This window comes from Tamandua tetradactyla, chromosome 1 (assembly GCF_023851605.1).
Source record: "Tamandua tetradactyla isolate mTamTet1 chromosome 1, mTamTet1.pri, whole genome shotgun sequence".
In the NCBI taxonomy this organism is placed as follows: Eukaryota; Metazoa; Chordata; class Mammalia; order Pilosa; family Myrmecophagidae; genus Tamandua; species Tamandua tetradactyla.
This window is the reverse complement of record NC_135327.1, coordinates 18,665,803-18,674,706: the sequence shown is the minus strand read 5'-3', so window position 1 is coordinate 18,674,706 and position 8,904 is coordinate 18,665,803.

The following is an 8,904-nucleotide window of genomic DNA, read 5'->3' as shown; positions in this document are numbered from 1 at the left end:
AAAGACCTAAAATTACAGATCCAAGAAGTGCAGCGCACCCCAAAGAGATTAGACCCAAATAGGCGTTCTCCAAGACACTTACTAGTTAGAATGTCAGAGGTCAAAGAGAAAGAGAGGATCTTGAAAGCAGCAAGAGAAAAACAATCCATCACCTACAAGGGAAACCCAATAAGACTATGTGTAGATTTCTCAGCAGAAACCATGGAGGCTAGAAGACAGTGGGATGATATATTTAAATTACTAAAAGAGAAAAACTGCCAACCAAGACTCCTATATCCAGCAAAATTGTCCTTCAAAAATGAGGGAGAAATTAAAACATTCTCAGACAAAAAGTCACTGAGAGAATTTGTGATCAAGAGACCAGCTCTGCAAGAAATACTAAAGGGAGCACTAGAGTCAGAACCAAAAAGACAGAAGAGAGAGGTATGGAGAAGAGTGTAGAAAGAAGGAAAGTCAGATATGATATATATATAATACAAAAGGCAAAATGGCAGAGGAAAATATTATCCAAACAGTAATAACACTAAATGTTAATGGACTGAATTCCCCAATCAAAAGACATAGATTGGCAGAATGGATTAAAAAACAGGATCCTTCTATATGCTGTCTACAGGAAACACATCTTAGACCCAAAGATAAACATAAGTTGAAAGTGAAAGGTTGGGAAAAGATATTTCATGCAAATAACAACCAGAAAATAGCAGGAGTGGCTATACTAATATCCAACAAGTTAGACTTCAAATGTAAAACAGTTAAAAGAGACAAAGAAGGACACTATATACTAATAAAAGGAACAATTAAACAAGAAGACATAACAATCATAAATATTTATGCACCGAACCAGAATGCCTCAAAATACGTGAGGAATTCACTGCAAACACTGAAAAGGGAAATAGACAAAAATACCATAATAGTTGGAGACTTCAATTCCCCACTCTCATCAATGGACAGAACATCTAGACAGAGGATCAATAAAGAAATAGAGAATCTGAATATTACCATAAATGAGCTAGACTTAACAGACATTTATAGGACATTACATCCCACAACAGCAGGATACACCTTTTTCTCAAGTGCTCATGGATCATTCTCAAAGATAGACCATATGCTGGGTCACAAAGCAAGTCTTAACAAATTTAAAAAGATTGAAATCATACACAACACTTTCTCGGATCATAAAGGAATGAAGTTGGAAATCAATAATAGGCAGAATGCCAGAAAATTCACAAATACCTGGAGGCTCAACAACACACTCTTAAACAATGAGTGGGTCAAAGAAGAAATTGCAAGAGAAATTAGTAAATACCTCGAGGCAAATGAAAATGAAAACACAACATATCAAAACTTATGGGATGCAGCAAAGGCAGTGCTAAGAGGGAAATTTATTGCCCTAAATGCCTATATCAGAAAAGAAGAAAAGGCAAAAATGCAGGAATTAACTGTTTAATTGGAAGAACTGGAGAAAGAACAGCAAACTAATCCCAAAGCAAGCAAAAGGAAAGAAATAACAAAGATCAGAGCAGAAATAAATGAAATTGAAAATATGAAAACAATAGAGAAAATCAATAAGACCAGAAGTTGGTTCTATGAGAAAATCAATAAGATTGATGGGGCCCTATCAAGATTGACAAAAAGAAGAAGAGAGAGGATGCAAATAAATAAGATCAGAAATGGAAGAGGAGACATAACTACTGACCTCACAGAAATAAAGGAGGTAATAACAGGATACTATGAACAACTTTACGCTAATAAATACAACAATTTAGAGGAAATGGACGGGTTCCTGGAAAGACATGAACAACCAACTTTGACTCAAGAAGACATAGATGACCTCAACAAACCAATCACAAGTAAAGAAATTGAATTAGTCATTCAAAAGCTTCCTAAAAAGAAAAGTCCAGGACCAGATGGCTTCACATGTGAATTCTACCAAACGTTCCAGAAAGAATTAGTACCAATTCTCTTCAAACTCTTCAAAAAAATCGAAGTGGAGGGAAAACTACCTAATTCATTCTATGAAGCCAACATCACCCTCATACCAAAACCAGGCAAAGATATTACAAAAAAAGAAAACTACAGACCAATCTCTCTAATGAATACAGATGCAAAAATCCTCAATAAAATTCTAGCAAATCGTATCCAACAACACATTAAAAGAATTATACATCATGACCAAGTAGGATTCATCCCAGGTATGCAAGGATGGTTCAACATAAGAAAATCAATTAATGTAATACACCATATCAACAAATCAAAGCAGAAAAATCACATGATCATCTCAATTGATGCAGAGAAGGCATTCGACAAGATTCAACATCCTTTCCTGTTGAAAACACTTCAAAGGATAGGAATACAAGGGAACTTCCTTAAAATGATAGAGGGAATATATGAAAAACCCACAGCTAATATCATCCTCAATGGGGAAAAATTGAAAACTTTCCCCCTAAGATCAGGAACAAGACAAGGATGTCCACTATCACCACTATTATTCAACATTGTGTTGGAGGTTCTAGCCAGAGCAATTAGACAAGAAAAAGAAATACAAGGCATCAAAATTGGAAAGGAAGATGTAAAACTATCACTGTTTGCAGACGATATGATACTATACGTCGAAAACCCGGAAAAATCCACAACAAAACTACTAGAGCTAATAAATGAGTACAGCAAAGTAGCAGGTTACAAGATCAACATTCAAAAATCTGTAGCATTTCTATACACTAGTAATGAACAAGCTGAGGGGGAAATCAAGAAACAAATCCCATTTACAATTGCAACTAAAAGAATAAAATACCTAGGAATAAATTTAACCAAAGAGACAAAAAACCTATATAAAGAAAACTACAAAAAACTGCTAAAAGAAATCACAGAAGACCTAAATAGATGGAAGGGCATACCGTGTTCATGGATTGGAAGACTAAATATAGTTAAGATGTCAATCCTACCTAAATTGATTTACAGATTCAATGCAATACCAATCAAAATCCCAACAACGTATTTTTCAGAAATAGAAAAACCAATAAGCAAATTTATCTGGAAGGGCAGGGTGCCCCGAATTGCTAAAAACATCTTGAGGAAAAAAAACGAAGCTGGAGGTCTCGCGCTGCCTGACTTTAAGGCATATTATGAAGCCACAGTGGTCAAAACAGCATGGTATTGGCATAAAGATAGATATATTGACCAATGGAATCGAATAGAGTGCTCAGATATAGACCCTCTCATCTATGGACATTTGATCTTTGATAAGGCAGTCAAGCCAACTCACCTGGGACAGAGCAGTCTCTTCAATAAATGGTGCCTAGAGAACTGGATATCCATATGCAAAAGAATGAAAGAAGACCCATCTCTCACACCCTATACAAAAGTTAACTCAAAATGGATCAAAGATCTAAACATTAGGTCTAAGACCATAAAACAGTTAGAGGAAAATGTTGGGAGATATCTTATGGATCTTACAACTGGAGGCGGTTTTATGGACCTTAAACCTAAAGCAAGAGCACTGAAGAAGGAAATAAATAAATGGGAACTCCTCAAAATTAAACACTTTTGTGCATCAAAGAACTTCATCAAGAAAGTAGAAAGACCGCCTTCACAATGGGAGACAATATTTGGAAATGATATATCAGATAAAGGTCTAGTATCCAGAATTTATAAAGAGATTGTTCATCTCAACAACAAAAAGACAGCCAACCCAATTACAAAATGGGAAAAAGACTTGAACAGACACCTCTCAGAAGAGGAAATACGGATGGCCAAGAGGCACATGAAGAGATGCTCAATGTCCCTGGCCATTAGAGAAATGCAAATCAAAACTACAATGAGATATCATCTCACACCCACCAGAATGGCCATTATCAACAAAACAGAAAATGACAAGTGCTGGAGAGGATGCGGAGAAAGAGGCACACTTATCCACTGTTGGTGGGAATGTCAAAGGGTGCAACCACTGTGGAAGGCAGTTTGGCGGTTCCTCAAAAAGCTGAATATAGAATTGCCATACAACCCAGCAATACCATTGCTAGGTATCTACTCAAAGGACTTAAGGGCAAAGACACAAACGGACATTTGCACACCAATGTTTATAGCAGCATTATTTACAATTGCAAAGAGATGGAAACAGCCAAAATCTCCATCAACAGAAGAGTGGCTAAACAAACTGTGGTATATACATACGATGGAATATTATGCAGCTTTAAGACAAGATAAACTTATGAACCATGTAATAACATGGATGGACCTAGAGAATATTATGCTGAGTGAATCCAGCCAAAAACTAAAGGACAAATACTGTATGGTCCCACTGATGTGAACGGACATTCGAGAATAAACTTGAAATATGTCATTGGTAACAGAGTTCAGCAGGAGTTAGAAACAGGGTAAGACAATGGGTAATTGAAGCTGAAGGGATACAGACTGTGCAACAGGACTAGATACAAAAACTCAAAAATGGACAGCACAATAATACCTAATTGTAAAGTAATCATGTTAAAACACTGAATGAAGCTGCATCTGAGCTATAGGTTTTTGTTTTGTTTTGTTTTGTTTTGTTTTGATTTTACTATTATTACTTTTATTTTTTTCTCTATATTAACATTCTATATCTTTTTCGGTTATGTTGCTAGTTCTTCTAAACCAATGCAAATGTACTAAGAAATGATGATCATGCATCTATGTGATGATGTTAAGAATTAATGATTGCATATGTAGAATGGTATGATCTCTAAATGTTGGGTTAATTTCTTTTTTTCCCTTAATTAAAAAAAAAAAAAGAGAAGGGATAATTGGAGATGAAGGGATACAGACTGTACGACGGGACTGGATATAAAAACTCAGAAATGAACAGCACAATACTACCCAATTGTAATGCAATTATGTTAAAACACTGAATGAAGCTGCATGTGAGGTATAGGTTTTTTGTTTTTGTTTTTTTTTGTTTTTTTTCTTTCTATTATTGTTTTAATTCTTATTCTGTTGTCTTTTTATTTCTTTTTCTAAATCGATGCAAATGTACTAAGAAATGATGAATATGCAACTATGTGATGTTATTAAGAATTACTGATTGTACATGTAGATTGGAATGATTTCTAATTGTTTTGTTAATTCTTTTTTTAATTAATAAAAAAAAACAAAAAAAATGGTTCTAAATATGCTCAAAAGCTAAAGGAAAACTTGGACAATGAACTAAAGAAAATCAAGAAAGCCATAGAACAAATAGATTAAAAACAAAGAGAATATCAAAACAGAGGTGGAAATTATGAAAATGAACCAAACAGAACTGAAGACTACAGACAAAGAAATTTAAAATTTTCTACAGGGGTTCAACAGCAGATTGGAGCTGGCAGAAGAAAGAATCAGTGAACTTGAAGATAAGACAATTAAATCATCCAGTCTGAAGAGCAGAAAGATGAAAGAATGTAGAAAAGTAAACAGAGCACAAAACCTAGGGACACCATCAAGCATACCAATATACACATTTGTTGGAGTTCCAGAGAAGAAGAAAGAAAGAATAGGGCTGAGAGAATATTCAAAGGAATAATGGCTGAAAACGTCCTAAATTTAACAAAGACATGAATACACACATCCAAGACACTCAATGATCTCCAAACACAATAAACCCAAATAGAAGCATGCTGTGATATAGTATAACCAAACCATTGAATGTCAAAGATAAAGAGAATTCTGAAAGCCACATGAGAGAAGCAAAGTGTCACATACAAGAAAGTCTCCATAAAATTAAGTGCCTATTTTTCACCAGAAACCATGGCAGCAAGAAGGCAGTGTGATGCATATTTAAAGTGCAGAAAGCCAAACTTCCAACCAAGAATCACATATCTGGCAAAACTGTCTTTCAAAAATGAGGGGGAGATTAAGACAGCCCCAGAGAAACAAAGGTTGAGGGAATTTATTACAGCTATACCAGCCTACAAGAGGTGGTAAAAGAGAGTTCTGCAGGTTAAGAGGAAAGGGCATTAGACAGACTGAAGATGCATGAAGAAATAAAGATCTCCAGTAAAGGCATACAAAAGCAAATTTGAGCAGGCAGAAGAAAGGTTCAGTGCCTTAGAAAACAGGACATCCACAATTGAATAGCCAAGAGAACAGATAGAGAAGAGAATGGAAAAATTTGAGCAAGACTTCAGGGAAATGATTGACAGCAAAGCACACAAACATATGCATTTGATGGGTGTCCCAGAAGAAGAAGTAAAGGGAAAAGGGGCAGAAAGAATATTTGAGGAAATAATGGCCCCAAATTTCCCAATTCTTTTTTTTTTAATTTTTTATTAATTAAAAAAATTACAAGAAAACAAACATTCCCAACACATACACTCAGCAATTCACAATATCATCACATAGTTGCATATTCATCATCATGATCATTTCTCAGAACATTAGCATCAATTCAGAAAAAGAAATAAAAGCACAACAGAAAAATATAACAAACAGAAAAAAAAATTTTACAGATCCCTTACTGATCCCTTTCATTGATCACTAGCATTTCAAACTAAATCTATTTTAACATATGTTCCCCCTATTATTTATTTTTATTCCATATGTTCCTCCCATCTGTTGACAAGGTAGATAAAAGGAGCATCAGACACAAGGTTTTCACAATCACACAGTCACATTGTGAAAGCCATATCATTATACAATCATCATCAAGAAACATGGCTGCTGGAATACAGCTCTACATTTTCAGGCAGTTCCCTCCAGCCTCTCCACTTCCTTTTGGATAACAAGGTGATATCTACTTAATGCATAAGAATAACCTCCAGGATAACCTCTCGAGTCTGTTTGGAATCTCTCAGCCATTGACACTTTGTCTCATTTCACTCTTCCCCCTTTTGGTCGAGAAGGTTTTCTCAATCCCTTGATGCTGGGTCTCAGCTCATTCTAGAGTTTTTCTCAATCCCTTGATGCTGGGTCTCAGCTCATTCTAGAGTTTTTCTCAATCCCTTGATGCTGAATCTCAGCTCATTCTTGGATTTCTGTCCCACACTGCCAGGAAGATCCACACACCTGGGAGTCATGTCCCACGTACACAGGGGGAGGGTGGTGAGTATGCTTGCTGTGTTGGCTGGAGAGATAGGCCACATCTGAGCAACAAAAGAGGTTCTCTTGGGTGTGACTCTAAGGCTTAATTTTAAGTAGGCTTGACCTATCCCCTGTGCGGTTAAGTTTCATATGAACAAACCTCAAGACTGGGGGCTCAGCCTATAGCTTTGGTTGTCCCCACTGCTTGTGAGAATATCAAGAATTCAACTTGGGGAAGTTGAGTTTTCCCCCGTTCTCACCATTCCCCGAAGGGGGCTTTGCAAATACTTTTCCACTCACTGATCAAATCACTCTGGGATTCATCAGGACATCACCTGGACAAACCAACAAAATCTCACATCCTATACAAAGTTCCATGTACCTAAGGTGTTCAATCAACTATCTACATAAGTTATATTAGGAGATGCACTAGTCAAAATATAGATTTGTACCAAATAAACATTTTTTGCTTTAGTCTCACACATTAGTTGAAATTTTAAAATATTAAGTACCGTCTATTTTCAGCACACAGCAGTAATGACATTTTTTTGTTCTTCCTCATGCAAAAATATTTTTAAAATTTGTACATTTAGTCACTATCATACACTGTAGGCATTCCTAGGTTATACCATCTCAATCTTTATCATCTATCTTTCTTTGTCATTTCATTTATGCCCCAGCCCTCCTCCCTCTATCATTCTCATATGCAGCTTTGTTCAGTGTTTTAACATAATTGTATTACAGTTAGGTAATACTGTGCTGTCCATTTCTGAGTTTTTATATTCAGTCCTGTTGCACAATCTGTATCCTTTCAACTCCAATTACCCAATATCTTACCCTATTTCTATCTCCTGATGGTCTCTGTTACCAAGGAAATATTCACTAATGTCAGTTCATATCAGTGAGACCATACAGTATTTGTCCTTTTGTTTCTGGCTAATCACACTCAGCATAATGTCCTTAAGGTCCATTCATGTTGTTACATACTTCATAACTTTATTCTATCTTACAGCTGCATAATATCCCATCTTATGTAAATGTCACAGTTTGTTTAGCCAACTGTCTGTTGATGGACATTTTGGTTGTTTCCATCTCTTGGTAATTGTTAATAATGTTGCTCTAAACATTGGTGTGTAAATGTCCATTTGTGTCCTTGGCCTCGTGTCCTTTGAGTAGAGACAGCATATAGATGGGTCCTGTTTTTTAATCCATTCTGCCAGACTATGTCTTTTGATTGGAGAGCTTATTCCATTAACATTCAGTGTTATTACTGCATGGGTAGTCCTTTCTTCTACTATTTTGCCTTCTGGATTTTAGATGTCGTATCTAATTTTCCTTCTTTTCACCTTTACTCATAGTCTTCCTTTCTACACTCTTCTCCACACCTCTCTCTTCTGTCTTCGTATCTATCTCTAGTGTTCCCTTTAGTATTTCTTGCAGAGCTGGTCTCTTGGTCACAAATTCTCTCAGTGATTTTTTGTCTGAAAATGTTTTAATTTCTCCATCATTTTTGAAGGACAATTTTGCTGGATATAGAATTCTTGGTTGGCAGTTTTTTTCTTTTAATAATTTAAATATATTATCCCACTGTCTTCTCGCCTCCAGGTTTCTGCTGAGAGATCTGCGCATAGTCTTATTGGGCTTCCCTTGTATGTGATGGATTGCTTTTCTCTTGCTGCTTTCAAGATCCTCTCTTTCTCTTTGACCTCTGACGTTCTGATTATTAAATGTCTTGGAGTATGTCTATCTGGATCTGTTCTCTTTGTGGTATGCTGCACTTCTTGGATCTGTAATTTTAAGTCTTTCATAAGAGTTGGGAAATTTTCAGTGATAATTTCCTCCATTTGTTTTTCTCCTCCTTTTCCCTTCTCTTCT